Source organism: Balaenoptera ricei, chromosome 7 (genome assembly GCF_028023285.1).
Source record: "Balaenoptera ricei isolate mBalRic1 chromosome 7, mBalRic1.hap2, whole genome shotgun sequence".
In the NCBI taxonomy this organism is placed as follows: domain Eukaryota; kingdom Metazoa; phylum Chordata; class Mammalia; order Artiodactyla; family Balaenopteridae; genus Balaenoptera; species Balaenoptera ricei.
This window is the reverse complement of record NC_082645.1, coordinates 64029181-64045920: the sequence shown is the minus strand read 5'-3', so window position 1 is coordinate 64045920 and position 16740 is coordinate 64029181. Positions and strand designations below refer to the sequence as shown.

At 37.5% G+C, this 16740-nt stretch overlaps 1 pseudogene; it reads right to left on the bottom strand.

The window, feature by feature from the left end:
* Positions 1-9628: 9628 nt before the first annotated feature.
* Positions 9629-11432, bottom strand: LOC132368557 (cationic amino acid transporter 3-like; annotated as a pseudogene).
* Between the last annotated feature and the right edge of the window lie 5308 nt (positions 11433-16740).

Here is a 16740-nt window from a genome sequence, read left to right as displayed (position 1 = left end):
TAGGATGTGAGCAAAGTATTTGAATGACAGTATCAAAGAAAATTTGGCTGCTTTCCTTTATTAACGACCAGCCAATTAAATATCTCTAACTTTCCTTAGATAACTTAACAATGGAACTTATAGCTGAGACTTGATCTTGTAAAAAAAATTTTAACTGTAAAACCACCACCACAACAACAAAAGAATCCTTGGCTTAATTTGAGTTTGAGCATTTCAAAGCTGGTATTTGCAAACTCAGAAAAAAGAGCTTTTCATTAATCCATGATTTTGGAAACAGTTACTCTAACACACAACCGCATACAAATACAAAAATCCTAATGGGACTATTTTCTTACTAAGCCTGTAACAGTTTACATTCACCTAATGGCCTGGGGTTATGAGCAAACTACTCAATTAGAGAATTTAGGCTGGTTGCCCACATATTTTAGAGCAAATTATCCCTTTACAAATGCAGAACCCCCTATATAAAACGCCTAACCAGTATTTTCTGTAAAAAAAATACTATTCCCTAAATTCCCACCTTGAACCTACTAAGAATTTCCCTTTTTGCTAGGGCAAAGGTTTTATGGAAATATTTGTTTTTATATCACATACCTTACTGTTGGTCTTCTTGTGGGCTTGTGTTTTGACCTTAAAGCGGCTAAGAATTTATAATCAAAACACTTCTAAATAAGATATTTCTTTCTAAGTACATTTGCTAAGTACTCAAGCTAAGAACCTTAAGTTAGAAGGTGTAGACTTCTGTCAATTCTTTGATAACAGATCTTCTGCTTGGGGGGTTAAATGAATTTCATGGTTATCCTTAACACTTACTATTTCTTCTTAGGCCTCTTTCATTTAAAAGGGGGTCGGTGCTTCCAATCTATAAACACCTATTAAAAGTTCTCCACCCTTTTATACTTGGCTGCTGGTCCTAATTGTCTGCAGATGGGTGGATCACTACATTTTTATTTCAAAGGTAGAGATTTGCAAAATGTAAACGAGCCTATTAAAAGTTCTAAATCGAGACTCTCAACATCCATTAAAGGGATCCATGTGTAAATGCGGATAGAACTCAATCTGAAAGTGTCTTTTTGTAACAAACGTTTTCATCCACATCTAAGTAAGAGTGCATATTCCCACCAATGCATTACACATGTATTCAATACAAATAGTGCATCACTAGAGGGGTATTTAAAAATTTCTTGCAAAACTTGGAACTAAGGAAAATATGTGTTTGCAAAACATTATTTTTCCCTTTTATAATAGTTGATAGAGATGCCACATAACTTATCCTACATTATAAGTTTTCACTGGGTTGATCAGAAACAAAAACATTTTTTATATTTTATCCAACAAAATAAAAAATCAATACAATATACACATATAGTACTACCAAATATTTTATTGCACTTACTATGAAATCTTAAAATGTGACTATTTTCAGTTCACCTACTAAATTATTATTTTCCATCCTGGTAAAATTCCTTTTTTAAGAACTAAACCTCAATTCGCAGTGTTGCTTGTGACTGAGAACTGAAATCTGAGCTAGTTGTTCTTGGCACTGTGGTGTTCTGGCTTATCTTGCCTAAGGGACTGACAGTTTATCTCAGATTCTACAGTTTCTTCCATCCTTCTTTCACTAGCATTTCCCCTTAGTCTTGCTTTTCATTAGCCCACCCTGATGGCTGATCATTTCTGATCTATAAATTAAGCAGAAGGAAAACACAAAAGTATGCTTCTTTTATCTCTGGAAATCAAACCCATCACAAACGCAATTTAGTTTGAGGTCTTTAGGTCCAAAATAAAATATTCCAAGTAGCACAAAATGTTGCTAGAATACCTGAACTTAAAAACCAGCCTGAGGGACTTCCCTGGTGGCGCAGTGGGTAAGAATCCGCCTGCCAATGCAGGGGACACAGGTTCGAACCCCGGTCCGGGAAGATCCCACATGCTGCGGAGCAAGTAAGCCCGTGTGCCACAACTACTGAGCCTGCACTCTGGAGGCCGCAAACCACAACTACTGAGCCCACGTGCCACAACTACTGAAGCCCACGTGCCTAGAGCCTGTGCTCTGCAACAAGAGAAGCCACTGCGATGAGAAGCTCGCGCACAGCAAGGAAGAGTAGCCCCCGCTCTCTGCAACTAGAGAAAGCCCGCACGCAGCAACGAAGACCCAACGCAGCCAAAAATAAATTAATTAAACAAACAAACAAACAAACAAAAAAACAGCCTGAGATACTCACCTTGCAATGGAGGATACAATGGAATTACTTCGGACTATTTTATTAACTTTGGCTTTGAGCCCCACAATCCGTACCCAGTAGTCATATCAGGGTTTGAACATCTGACAACTATATTTCCTTCATCCTTTCTCTAAATGCAATGCACAATTTATTTAATTTTAGGGGAATGGTGTTTTCCAGTTTTAATATACAGACTACAGTGACAGTAATTCAGAGAAGACCCAATCTTTGAAACCGCATTTTCTTTTCTTACTTAACTTTTCCGTGTGACAAAAAGGGAAGCAGAAGTTGGGTATCTAAATAGAAACAAAAAGACAATTTAAGTTACTCTCCTTCAGCTTACAAAAATACATTTACAACCTCTCAATAAAATTTTACTTTTAAAAGCCATTTAAATATTTGTTATCTTTTTCTGAGTAAAATAAGCTGATGCTTTTACATGTGGATCTTATTATGTGAAAAGCTGTCTAAACCTGCTATTGAACATAATCATATGAATTACGAACTGTGACTTTATTTCTTTTATAATCTTTGTAGTTTTTGCCATTACTTTTACATGTCTATGTCTGGCATTATGTAGCTTTGAAACTACGCCAAAAATATTTATTGTCGTATATCTGGCATTCTCATACTATGTGGCTGAGTTTGGTTTCCAAGCTGGGTAAAACTTATTAGCAGATATAGTTCTTGGCATTTGTTTGAAAAAAATCATATGTAATTTAGTACCCGCCCCCCCCCCCCCCCCCCCCCGTAATACAACTTTTTGCACTCTTCAAAACATGTATGGAGTTGAAATTCCTGTGCTTGAGCTATCTCTTTTTCCAACTTTGAGTAATTCTTCAGTTATAAAGCACATAAAAAGTAACAAAATAACAACAACAAAAGAAAACAGAAAATAAAAGAATGAATTTAACTGCAAACCAGGACATTTTGAAATACTTGTATGGATGGTCTCTGTAAAATATTTTCCTAGTATGCAAATCCTAAGAAGCTGGGGAAGGGTCTGAATGATACAGTGAAATGCTAGTACTTTGTTACATGGACTAACAATAGTGATAAAAAACAAAATATGTAAGAATAGTTTTTTTAGTAATCTCTTTGCAGCTTGACTAGTAAAATTCTTTAAAGGTGTGTATTCAGTTCCCGCTCAGGCATAGCACAGTGTTCATGTAGTTCATTCTCAATACATCTTTGTCTACATAAATAAACTATTAGTATTATTTAAGATGTTTTTAAGGTATTAAAGCATATTTTCTAAAAGAAGGTAAAGTCATGACTCATACAAATATAAACACATATCAAATATCTAATTTAATGCATTGATTAATGAGGGAACCAGTAGAATGTTATATGCAGTTCAAAGGAGAATTCAAAGAACCACATACATGTGGGCAGTATGGAAAGCTAAACTACATTTACAAATGATGCAAAACTGATCTATGCATAGAGCAATAATCAACTGCATTCTACTGGGTATAATTTATTTGCATTTCTAAGGACAAGAATCATTTGTATTATCCATTTTCTATAATTTACAGAGTAGTGTATAAGAATACTTGCACCATGTACTTTAGATGGTAAAGATTTTATTATTTGAAATTTAATATAAATTATTCTGTATTTATATATTCATGAATTTTTTTTGGTCGACAAAATTTTTTTGAGTACCTATTATGTGTTAGGTATTGCATTTGATGCTGGAGATACAACAGTGATCAAAAGTAGTCCTCACAGATCTATAGTTTAGTGTGGGAGACAGACATTAATCAAATAAGCACAAAAATAAATGTACAATTGTACCTGTGAGTAAAGCCACAGTGTCTCAGAGGAGTCTGTAGGGCTCTGAGAGGGTAAAATTTGTAGAATTTTACTTTAGCATCTCTAGTTCCTGATTTTTGTATTTATCAAAGGCGATATTTTAACTTAGAAACCTATTTAAAAAAAATTCTATCTTGCTGTGTTAATTACTCGTACAAAACCTAGTAATTCTGCAACACACAAATAAGTCTCATATTTACATACTTTAATATTATTGTAAAAAATACTGTGCAACATAAACTTCTGTGTTAATTTATTAATTAGGATTATAGAAGAGAATCACAGATGGTTACAATTTGTAAAGTCAAAACTAAATCAGCTAATCTTTTGCCAGTTGCTTCTTCTGCAGTCCTTCTGCCTCCCCATACCCAAAGGCCCGCACGGTTTTCTCTGTGGTTCAGCAACCAGTACCCTTGTTCGAAACAATTACATGCAATATATTTGGGCCCCCAAAAGATGTCACTCTTCGGTGCTTTAGAATCCATGATATCTTGTATTTGGAAAGGCTCTAAGTACCTGTGGGTTACCCAGTGCTGAGGTGTCACTGAGCACTTTCATTGCCCATTCTCTCTGTTAACTTAACTGTATTCCCTTTATCTTCAAAGATCCAATTAGAAGACTGCTTTTATGAAGCTTAATTTGATAATATACAAGATACAAATGCATTCACTTTTTGAACAAATTGTAGATATCCACATCACAAAAGCTAAATTTATGTATATGAATGTACCCCTAGCAACAGAAATACACATTTTCGTTTGTTTGTTTGTTTTTTTCCCACAGTAGTGGTGATAGCTGCTAGCTAAGTCATTCATACTTGTCCAAATACTTTTTGATCGTATGTGTGAAGCCACTGAAAATGATCCAGCACCTTTAATGCTTTACCTTGTGTCTTAGATTAAGTTTCCTAGAAGCAGACCATCAGATGAGGATTCATGTGCAAGTGATTTATTAAGAAAGTACTCTTGGGGGAAACCAAGAAGGGGATGTGGAAAGCAGGACAGGAAAGAGAAGACATCCAAGCAAGGATGAATCTCAGGCCAACTCCCATAGAGAGTAGCTTCAGCCTATGCTTACATGGGAACTCTGAAATGTAAGTTATGCCTCAGAATCATCCTGACAGCAGAGGGTAAGGGGGCTGGTCTTTCATACTCCTGCACTCATCAGTCCCCCCTGGGTGAGGTAGAGTTGGGGGAGGTAAATTCCTAGGACTTTCCAGTGCTCCTAGAGCATCTTCTGAGAAACAGTCCAGTGTTTGACATTGGAAGCAGAAACACATAAAGAGGTAAAACAGGATCTGAGGCTACTGGGGAGAAACAGCGTGGAAGGAAGGGGTAGTTACGGAGTTTGGGATTGACATGTACACATTGCTATATTTAAAAAGGATAACCAACAAGGACCTACTGTATAGCACAGGGAACTCTGCTTGATGTTATGTGGCAGCCTGGATGGGAGGGGAGTCTGGGGGAGAATGGATACGTGTATATGTATGGCTGAGTCGCTTTGCTGTGCACCTGAAACTATCACAACATTGTTAATCGGCTACACTCCAATATAAAAAATATATATATATATATATTTGCCTTGAAATATTTTTTATTAAATATAATCATGTATATGCATCGCATTGATAGGCAAATTTTCCATTTTAATCGATTCTTTATTTTTTGAATTTGTTACAACTCAATGAAAATTTGAAAATATTTTCTTTTTCTCTTTGTCCTGGAAAATAAAAAATTCTTTATATTCTAAAAAAAAAAAAACAAATCTACATTTAAAAAATATTTAGTTATTTATTTGGCTGCATCAGGTCTTTACTGCGTCATGTGGGATCTTTTGTTGCATTGAGCAGGCTCTTCGTTGTGGCGCATGGGCTTCTCTTTAGTTGTGGTGCGAGGGCTCCAGAGTGGGTGGGCTCGATAGTTGTGGCACTCGGTAGTTGCAGCATGCGAGCTTAGTTGCCCCATGGCATGTGGGGTCTCAGTTCCCCGACCAGGGATCAAACTCGCATCTCCTGCATTGGAAGGCGGATTCTTAACCACTGGACCACCAGGGACGTCCCAATGTTGATAATGTTTGCAACACCCTATCTGGGCCCCCCAAAATCCATTCTCCTCTTCTTCATGGTCACATGGCTAGCCGGTCTCTCTTGCCAAGTGTGGCCCTGTAACTGTGTTCTCTTCATTGGAAAGGAGTGCAAGTGATGTGTGCCATTTCTGGGCCTGGGATAGCTTCATCCATACTGTCTTTCTCCTCTCTGCTGGCTGGAACTCTGGGTCACCCAGCTTATACTATAAAGATAGTGACAATGACCTAAGGTTTGATTATGCAACATGATGGAAGGACTGGCATCCCTGAATGGCTTTATGGAGCAGAACTTCTTGATGACAGAGCAGTCAGGGTGGACCGTTAGGTAAGAAACAAACCTCTTCTTCAAACCACTGAATTATTGTTGGGTCTCTATCACAGCAGCCTAGCTTTTTTCTAATTCATACAAGGTGCTTTATTCTTATCATAACATTATATTATATTACATTATAGATCCATTTTTAATTGCTTATTCTTGATTTCTTCTATTAGAATATATATTATATGAGAGCAGGAGATCTGCCTATCTTTTTCTTGCTGGCACAAAATACTCAATAAGTACTTATTTAGTGAATAAACAAAAGTGTTGTTACCTTATCCTACAATAATTAAAAATTTAAAAACCACATTATAATTAAAGAACTTACTATAATGTTAAATTAGGGGTGATATAGAACAAATGGAAAGAATTTAATGATGGGCTTCCCTGGTGGCGCAGTGGTTAAGAATCCGCCTGCTGATGCAGGGGACACGGGTTCCAGCCCTCCCTGGTCCAGGAAGATCCCACATGCCATGGAGCAACTAAGCCCCATGCACCACAACTACTGAGCCTGCGCTCTAGAGCCCACCAGTCACAATGTGAGCCCACGTGCCACAACTACTGAAGCCTGCGTGCCTAGAGCCCGTGCTCCGCAACAAGAGAAGCCACCGCAATGACAAGCCCGCACACCGCAAAAAAGAGTAGCCCACGTGCAGCAACGAAGACCCAATGCAGCCAAAAATAAAAATAAAATAAAAATTTTTTAAAAAGAGTTTAATGAAAAGTAATCCATATGTTTAATGAGATAAAATAGTGATATAGAGAAGATAAATTGTGTAAACTTGAAAAAACAAGGCTGAAGGGCACCTTGGTAACTGTCTTTGCCTATTGGAAAGGTGATTATAAAGAGGTTGCTGACCAACTGTTTTCCATGTCTGCAGAGGAAAAACTAGCAGGAAAGAGCTTAAGCTAACCTGACAGTAATAGTGATTAAACATTAGAAAAGGCTCCAGAGTAATACTGTAGAATCTCTGTCCCTGGTGAATTTTAAGGACAAACCATCTGTCTTAGACATTTCAGGCAAAGCCTTGCAGGAAGAGAGAGGTCTGGATTAAATGACTCCTCAAGCTGGCTCCTTTTCAATTCCAGGAGTCTGTGCTACTATACAGGTTATCAGGGGATCTGGCAGTGACATCTTTCACTCCAGTGACCAGCCGGATTGATTAATTGGCATCTCTTATCTGTAACTTGAGAGAGCTATTTCTCTGGATGAGGATGATCAGGTGGGTGGAAAGTAGGGAGTAAGAAGACTGATTCCCCCCCCCCCAAAAGATATTAAAAATACTAAGTATTTCCATACTATCAATACAAACTAACTAGAAAAGTTCTAAGATGTTTGATACATTTCAAGTGCTAGATTTTATTTAGTAAGACTAACTTCTATAACAATGATTAAAAGATAATGGTATACTACTATATATAAACTAGATAACTAATAAGGACCTACTGTATAGCCCAGGGAACTCAATACTCTGTAATGACCTATATGGGAAAAGAATCTAAAAAAGAGTGGATATATGTATATGCATATAACTGGTTCACTTTGCTATACAGCAGAAACTAACACAACATTGTAAATCAACTATACTCCGATAAAAATTTTTAAAAATTAAAAAAAGAAAGAGAATGGTTTAATGCCAACAGTGAAATGACATAGAACAGAGGGAAACATTACTATTGACATTCATTTACAATATTTATTTACATTGGTGTTACTACTCTAGCAACAATGTAAGAATGTTATTTATGGATACCGCATTAAAATTTATACTATACTTATGTTACTCATCAATAAACATTTTAGAAGGTCCCTAAAGACAAGCTTTCATTAGAAGAGGGATTTTCTAAGTCTTAGAAGTTTACTTTTTATTACTGAATAATATCACAGCTATTGTTTTGAAGGAAAACATTTTTTATTGGTTTTTTTTTTTTTTTTTTTTTTTTTTTTGCATTTTGGCATGGAATTGTGAAAAGCAATTCAAATTGAGCATTTATATACTGTGGGGATTTCCAACTTTACTAATAGATAATCTCAGTGAAATTTCACATCTTTGTTACAATCCAAAGATAAACTTTTGAATTCTTCCAGAAAAGGTGGAAAAACTCTGCTTTTATATCCTAAAGTGTTGTAATGTTTTTATTTATTTATCTATTTTTTTTTAAATAATTGTTTTATTTATTATTTATTTATTTATTTTTGGCTGTGTTGGGTCTTCGTTTTCTGTGCGAGGGCTTTCTCTAGTTGTGGCAAGCGGGGGCCACTCTTCATCGCGGTGCGCGGGCCTCTCACCATCGTGGCCTCTCTTGTTGCGGAGCACAGGCTCCAGACGCGCAAGCTCAGTAGTTGTGGCTCATGGGCCTAGTTGCTCTGTGGCATGTGGGATCTTCCCAGACCAGGGCTCGAACCCGTGTCCCCTGCATTAGCAGGCAGATTCTCAACCACTGTGCCACCAGGGAAGCCCCTATCTATTTATTTTAATGGTAGCTGTTATAAAGCTACAACTCAGTAGGAGGGTTTTTTTTTTTTTTTCATTGAAAGGAAAAGAATCTAGTCAAATCTGGAAGGAAATATTGACTACTCTTTCCATAATGAGCCTTGAAAGTAAATGTTGCTCTTAAACACATGAAGTGATGATCCACCTCCCTAATAATTAGAAAAAATACAAAACTATGATGAGATACCATTTTAAAAAATTGAAGTATAGTTGATTTACAATGTTGTGAGATACCATTTTTTAAAACTATCATACTGTCAACAATTTTTTAAATGTGATCATACACTGTGCTGTCCAGGGTGGGGAAAAAGGCATTTCTGGTGGGAATGTAACTTAGTACAACCTCTGTGGAGGATAATTTGGCAATATCTATTGAAACTATAGTTGTATAGATCCTTTAGCCCAGCAATTCTACTTCCAGAAATTCTTTTTTTTTATTTCTAGTTTCTTTTAATAATAATTTTTTAAAGGCCAATAAGCAGCTACAGACACAATTAAAAAGTAGACAAGTGAAAAAAAAATAGATAAGAAACAGCAAAGACACATTTTTCACTCCACAATAACTACAGAGCTCTATCTGTGTTCCCCCACCAACGTCCCATGGGAAGCCTAGCTCTCCGTGTGGTCAGGAGTACTCTCCATTATTGTGTGGGGAGACCAGAGAGCACTCAGGTGTGATTATGTCAGATCAAATGTGTACAGGCACTGCTGAAATCCAGGTCTATAGTTTTTGGCCCTAGACTTGAGTGGGGGTTGGTCACTCTTAACCTCTTCCAGGCTGTGCTGCATCCCATAGCCAAAGTAGATAGCAAACCCAATCAGCATCCAGACCCCAAATCGGGCCCAGGTGCCAGCTGTCATCTGCATCATAAGGTAAATATTCACAAAGATGCTCATTAGTGGGAGGAGAGGCAAAGCAGGTACCTTAAAGTGAAGTGGAGTGGAGCTCGGTGGCTGTCTCCAGATGACTTCAGTGATCCTAGAAATGAGCATCAGGAGCAGCACAAACGCTGCAGTCCACCCTGGGTCTCCAGAAAGCGGTGGAACGGATCACTGAGCCAGCAGCAGGCAAAGGACACCCAGCAGTAGAGCAAGCAGTGAGGAACAAACGTAGACAACTTGGCCAGAGTGGAGTGGGGATGGAGTTGAGTGGACAAAATAGTCCCTGTAGGGTCAGCTTCTCTGCTTCATGGATCTTCTCCTCCTGCAACTCCACTTCACCCTCCTCATTCCTCATCTCCTGGTCAGGCTGATACCTGAGGATGAGAACACAAATAGCCACCAGGGAGTAAGCAAGCAGGGTCCCAATTGACATGAGGTCCACCAGATCAGTAAGTTCAAAGAGGAATGTCATGAATCCTGCGATAATGCCAGAGACCACAGTGGCCACGATGAGGGTGTGTGTGCCGGTGTGGTTCCCGGCAAGGACACGAAATAGGAGGCCATCCTCTGCCATCGCGTAGATCACCCGAGGCATGGAGAACATAGAGCCCAGAGGCTGGTAGACAGAGCACAGAGGGATCCGACGGCTACAACATAGAGGGCAGGGGCCCATCCAGTACAAAGAAAGGCCTCAGGCAAGGGGCTCTCGGGTTGAAGCTGATAGTAAGGCATTATGAGCGTGAGTGCCAAAGAGACACCAAAATAGGCCAAAAAGCAGACGAAGAGTGAAATCACAATGCCTGTGGGGATGGAACGCTGGGAATTCTGGGCCTCTTCCCCAGTGGTAGCAATACAGTTGAAACCAACAAATGCATAGAAACAGGTCGCTGCTCCAAGGAGAATCCCCTCAAAGCTGAAAAGCACAAACCCTCCAGAGCCCAGAGGGCCCAAGCTATAGGTGTCATTGAGTCCAGCCATGGCCAGTTTGTAGTCCTCTTCTGTGAGCTTCCAGTTGTGCAGATCTCCCGTAATGAAGCCAGAGATGATGACAAAACCGAGAACCAAAAGATTCACCACTGTGAACACTTTGGTAACCCGGACCGACTTACTAGCACCCAGAGCCAGCAATCCACTGAGCAACAACACAAGGCCCATAGCAAAAAAGTCTGGATATTCTGCGAGGACATGGGGAATGTGCAGTGAGATGCTCCCCTGCAGGGTCTGAGAGATGTGGTTCCCAATCAGGTTGTCAAAAGCTGAGCTCCAGGCCCGGGCCACACTGGCTGTACCGATGACATAGGAGAGGATGAGTTTCCAGCCCAGAGTTCACCCACAGTGACGTGGCTGTAGAGATATGCAGAACCAGAATGGGGAACCCGAGCATCAAACTCCGCATAGCACAGCCCAGCCAACATAGAAGATAGGGCAGCCGCTAGAAAGCAGATCACAATGGATGGTCCTGCTTTATCTTTGGCCACCCACACCTAGGGCCACTAAGTCCAGAGTGGTCAAGCATCTGGCAAGGCGAGTCTCAGCCTTGCCTGTCTCCAGTGTACGTCTGCATGCCAGCTTTTGACCAAATCTGCAAAGCGCCTGCCACAGCATTCTAGCTGGAATTGAAGAGGATGCTAGGAAGGATCAGGGAGCTGTTGCAAGCCCAGGGCGCAGAACGTCTCGGATAGGGTTCGGCGAAGCTGAGTTCAGCCGAGTTGGGTTGTGGCTGCCGAGTTCGGTTGCTCAGGCTTCAAAGCTGTTGCTTCTAGAAATTCTTTCTTACAGATGTATATTGATATACAAAGAAATGGCCCATGTAAAAGGTTACAGGCTTTTTTGCATTGCTTGTAATTGTTAAAAGATCAGAAGCAACCTAAATAATGATGATGAAGAATGCTACATCCTTTCAATTGAATATAACACAGCCATTAAAAAGACTGTCATTCTTAACATATATGCATAATAGTGTATAGAATGAAATAATCTTTGTGCAAAAAAAAAAAAAAAAAGAGAGAGAGCGAGCAGAATATATCCTTATATTCACAAAAGACATCTGAGAAGCTAACCAAGAACTGGCAACAGTGGTTGCCTCTAAGGAGAGGAACTATGAGTCCTGAGAACAGGGCGGGAGAGAGACAATTTTCACTGTATGCCCTTTTGTAACTTTTGAATTTTGTATCATATGCATGTTACCCATTCAAAAAATAAACAAAATAATTAAAAAAGAGAAATATGTGACTAGTATAATAATTCATTTGTTCTGAGTTTGAGGATTTATTTACATTTAACACAAAATTATCTTTAATTTCGAAGTGTAGAATTAAGGCAATTTCAAAATTTTTTAGACTCTCCTTATACTTTCTATGTGGGCTATAATTATGGGTTATAATTAACATTTATAATATGAAAACACACCTCAAAACAATTTTAAAATATCACCCTATGTAAAGACCACAAGTTATTCTTTTCTCCTTCACCTTTAAAGTATAAGGTCCTTGAAGCCAGGGATCCTGTACTCTTTCACCTAGAAGGATAGAACGGGAAAAAACTACACTTAAAACATTATTATTTTAATTATAAAAGTAATATGTGCCATGCATATTTCAAATTTGGTGGTTATGTTAGAATTGACCTTAAGCAAGTACCGATTTATACTTTCACCAACAGTGTATGAGAGTACACATTACAGAGCATATCTCAAGTAGACTATCTGAAGTGTTTTACTCCATCACCTCAGAGAAATAGTCATAAATAAATTTGGCTAAATAATTTAGATGGAAAATAAGAACAACTTACTGGTATATAGGTAGAATTCCTAAAGGAAGCGTAAGATCTCTGAAGTACTCTGAAATGAGTCATTTTGCAAAAGATTGAGAGTGAAATTTAAATAGCTTCAGTGTAGGAAAAAATGGAATAGATCATTCTAGAGTGAGGTTGTCTGTAATAGAAATTGATTTCCAAAACAGTAACCTACTTTTCAATAGAGCAAACAATATTTCTAAGGTAAAACAAAGCTAATTTGCGCATAATCATCTATTGTGGAGGGTTAAGTTTTTTTTTTTTTTTTTTTTTTAGGGAACGCGCTATTTATTTATTATTTATTTTTGGCTGTGTTGGGTCTTCGTTTCTGTGCGAGAACTTTCTCTAGTTGTGGCGAGCGGGGGCCACTCTTCATCGCGGTGCGCGGGCCTCTAACTGTCGCGGCCTTTCTTGTTGCGGAGCACAAGCTCCAGACGCGCAGGCTCAGTAGTTGTGGCTCACGGGCCTAGTTGCTCCGCGGCATGTGGGATCTTCCCAGACTAGGGCTCGAACCCATGTCCCCTGCATTAGCAGGCAGATTCTCAACCACTGCGCCACCAGGGAAGCCCGAGGGTTAAGGTTTGATGCTAGAAAAATTAATACTGGAGGTATTGAAATATGGCATCTGTAAAAACAACTGAATATAAAGAGAATAATTTAAATGTTATGAATAGTTATAAAAAATAATCTTCCAAATTCTTCCATCAAGTTTTGATCACCAGTTCCAATGTGAGTCATATGGGAGCCTAAGGCAAAGGAAAAATCAGTAGTACTGATCCCATCGTTAAAAAAATTTTTTGATATTTTGTTCATTATGGATTTTTTTGCACTGATTTTTAAAAAATATTGAATTTATATTGATTACTGAGTTTTTTGACACCTCCCTATAGTTTGGACCTAAGGTAAATGTCTCACTCACTTCATCCTAGTTCCAGTTCTTTTGATCACCCAAATAATAAAATAATGCTAAAAGAAGAGAAACAAATAATTTAAAGCCTCTCTTAACCACCATTTTCTCAATATTTTATGGAGAGATATTAAAATGAGAAAAAATAGAATTGATGAAATTGCTAAATTTAAAAAAATTCTTACAAGTCAGCAATGTATATATATTTTATCCGTATTTTATATATGAAGAAATTGAGGCTCAAAGAAGTTAGTACTTTGGTTGTGACACACAAAGAACATGAAGCCCAACCAAGATTGAAACCCTCTATCTGTCTTTTATCAGAGCCCAAATTCTTTCCAATACACTGAGTTCTTTCTCAGGGAATTACTGACATTTGAATTAAGCCGTGAAAGAAGAGTAGGGATTTGCTAGGAGTAGAAAAAGAGATAAGACATTTCAGGCAGTTGGGGAAATTGTGGATAAAGCCTGGAAGTAATGTCCAGAGGCAGATTTACCAAGAAGCTAAGGAGGTTGATGTGTCATGACCCCTTGGAAGAAAATGTTAATAAAGCTTCTTGATAGGGACTCTAATGACGTGCTCCCCAAATTATATATTTTTGCAAAATTTGCCCAAGTAAGATATTTTAACTCCAACCAGTGAAGATTGCTGTGTCTTTCCTTTCTGGCTTTCCCTTCATCACACTTCCCCTTGTGTTAGGTGGCTTTGCAATTACTTAGGCAGTTTTGGGATCCAGCTTAGAGGTAGTTGATTTGGAGATATGCTATTTTAGGTTTAGTGGGATATATTTACGTGGTTGACAGCCACTCCTATGGTTATTGCTAAGCACCTCAGGGTAAGAATAACCTCTCAGCATACTTCAATTGCCTGTTCTGCCTGCTCACTTGGCATGGTGGTATGAAGGTGCAAGGCCAGAGGCTACCGCAAGATGAGTGGTACCTGGATGGTGGGAATAGGCTGTTAGTGGAGGAGAAACAAGGTTTGCAACATATGGAGCTAGAAGACAGTCTGTGGAAAATTCTTTCAATCATCAGATGAGTAAAATTATAAGTGGAAAATTGAGTTCTCATGAAGAGAGTATCCTTTTGGAAGCAAAAAATTTAAACTGAAGATTCAAAAAAGCTTCAAAATATCAAAAACTTTCTTATTAGCTTGGAATGTATACTAAAACTGCCAAAATCGTGAGGAAAAGAAAGCATTCATTAGAGCCGAGAAAATTTAGATGATTAACATGACAACAGAAGAGATAAAGATTATGAGAATCAGGGCACTCCCAAAGAGGAAATGAAAAAGCAGGAGAAATAGAAAATAGTCAAGCAAAATACAATTTGTATAGTCAACAAAGTTTGGCAGCAGCTTCATGTTGATGACTTCATTGACCTTAATAAGGACAGTGGTCTTTTATTATGGCCCTATTGCAAAAAGTAATAATGTCATTCAGTACTTTAATTAAAGAAAATTTTTTCCTTCAAAATTGTGATTCCAATAATATTTATACAGAATCAAACAGAACATAAAACGGGCAAAAGAGATGTTTCTCAAAAAGATATTTTGAAAAAAAAAGTTTTAAATAGTCATACTCTTATGAGATTCTAGCTAGTTTATGCCAAGGCAAAAAAAGATCATAAACATTGTTTTGTTTGCAAATTATTTTCAACAAGACAGACATTACTTACACGGGATGGGTTTTCAGACTAAGCGAATATATCGAAAGCCCTCAAAAGCTGTGACTATTCTATGGAGCACAAGACAACTATCTTTTCTTAGATTACCCATGAATCAAAAAACAGCTGAGTAAGAACATTCCATATTATTTTGAAGAGCTGAAAAGAGTAGTTGAGGTTATTGCATTTTTAAGGGAACTTCAGAGGTCATGATGAAACAATAATCATGATTCAGTTAACAGAAATTTAATGGGAATCCTAGAAATAATTGTTAAATTTAACTAATTTTTGCATGAGAACTTGGAAAAATGCCCAAAATAGGGGAAAAAGTAACAGTTTATGAAGAATGAATAGAAGTAATGGGAAAATATTTATATAATGGAAGGGTTAGCAGATAAATAAACCAGAAACCAAATACTACTCCATTAGTTGGCCATTATTGTGCTCTACTGCTGTTATCGAAAACTCTATGTATAGTTTTAAATTTTTTCACCGACTGAAAACCAGCCTGTGGCTTTATCCAACAGTGTAAAATAACTTTTGGAAATAGTAACCTGTGGTTGAAAACATTCATGGAGTATTGTCCAACAAAGGTGAGGAAAAGGGCTCCCAGCAACCTTTAAAGAATGTTAATAAGTGTGCAGGATATACACCACATGCAGCTCATTCCTTTAATCTGGTAAGAGAAAAAGCTGCTTCACAGTTGTTAACCACCTCGGCATTTTACAACAGTTATTTTCATTTCAGGTTCCTCTCAAAAATGGAGTATTTTACATAAACATATCAACATGGATTAAAAAAAAAGTCTAAGAGTAATATAATGGGTTATCCATTATAAAGCTGTTCAAGCTTTACAACAATGGGTCAAGGATATTTTACAGACGCTAAAATATATTTTCAAAGATTTGGAAGAAAAACCCCAACACAGAAGAAAAACCAAAAAGCTTATTCAAAAAATTGACAACCAGCAAATACATCATTATAACTGTAATACAGAAAGACACTTTGAAATGCTTCTATATTTAAGAAATTGCAATCACCTTATTTGAATTACATAAAGGGGACCATCTTTCTTCATCTTTAAATCTATAAAGAACTGAGAAAAAATTCAGATAAAAAAATTAATGGAATATGAAACAAAAGTGGAAAAGGTAAGCAATTAAATTAATAGAAATTGTTCTGACATCAAGAAGTATTTGCAACAAAAAGGTGTCAGATCATCACCAAAAGCAGGAATTCACTAAAGGAAGAGATACATTTCAAATAGAAGTGATGAATAGGCTCTTAGATTGTTTGATAATGCAATTAATGAGAGGAAGGAATCATATGAACACACTAGAAAACGATTTAAAACTCTTTTTGATTAGACACAAAATGATTACTTTGAAAAAAGTAATATAAAACTCATAATGTGCTATTACAACAAGGACATCAAGAATGAGTAATAACTGTTATTGATTCAAAGAATATTTTCAATTCATTACTGCACAAAGAAACATGAAACCCTGACATCTTACAATGCCTATATGAAAAAACTAACAGTCTGAT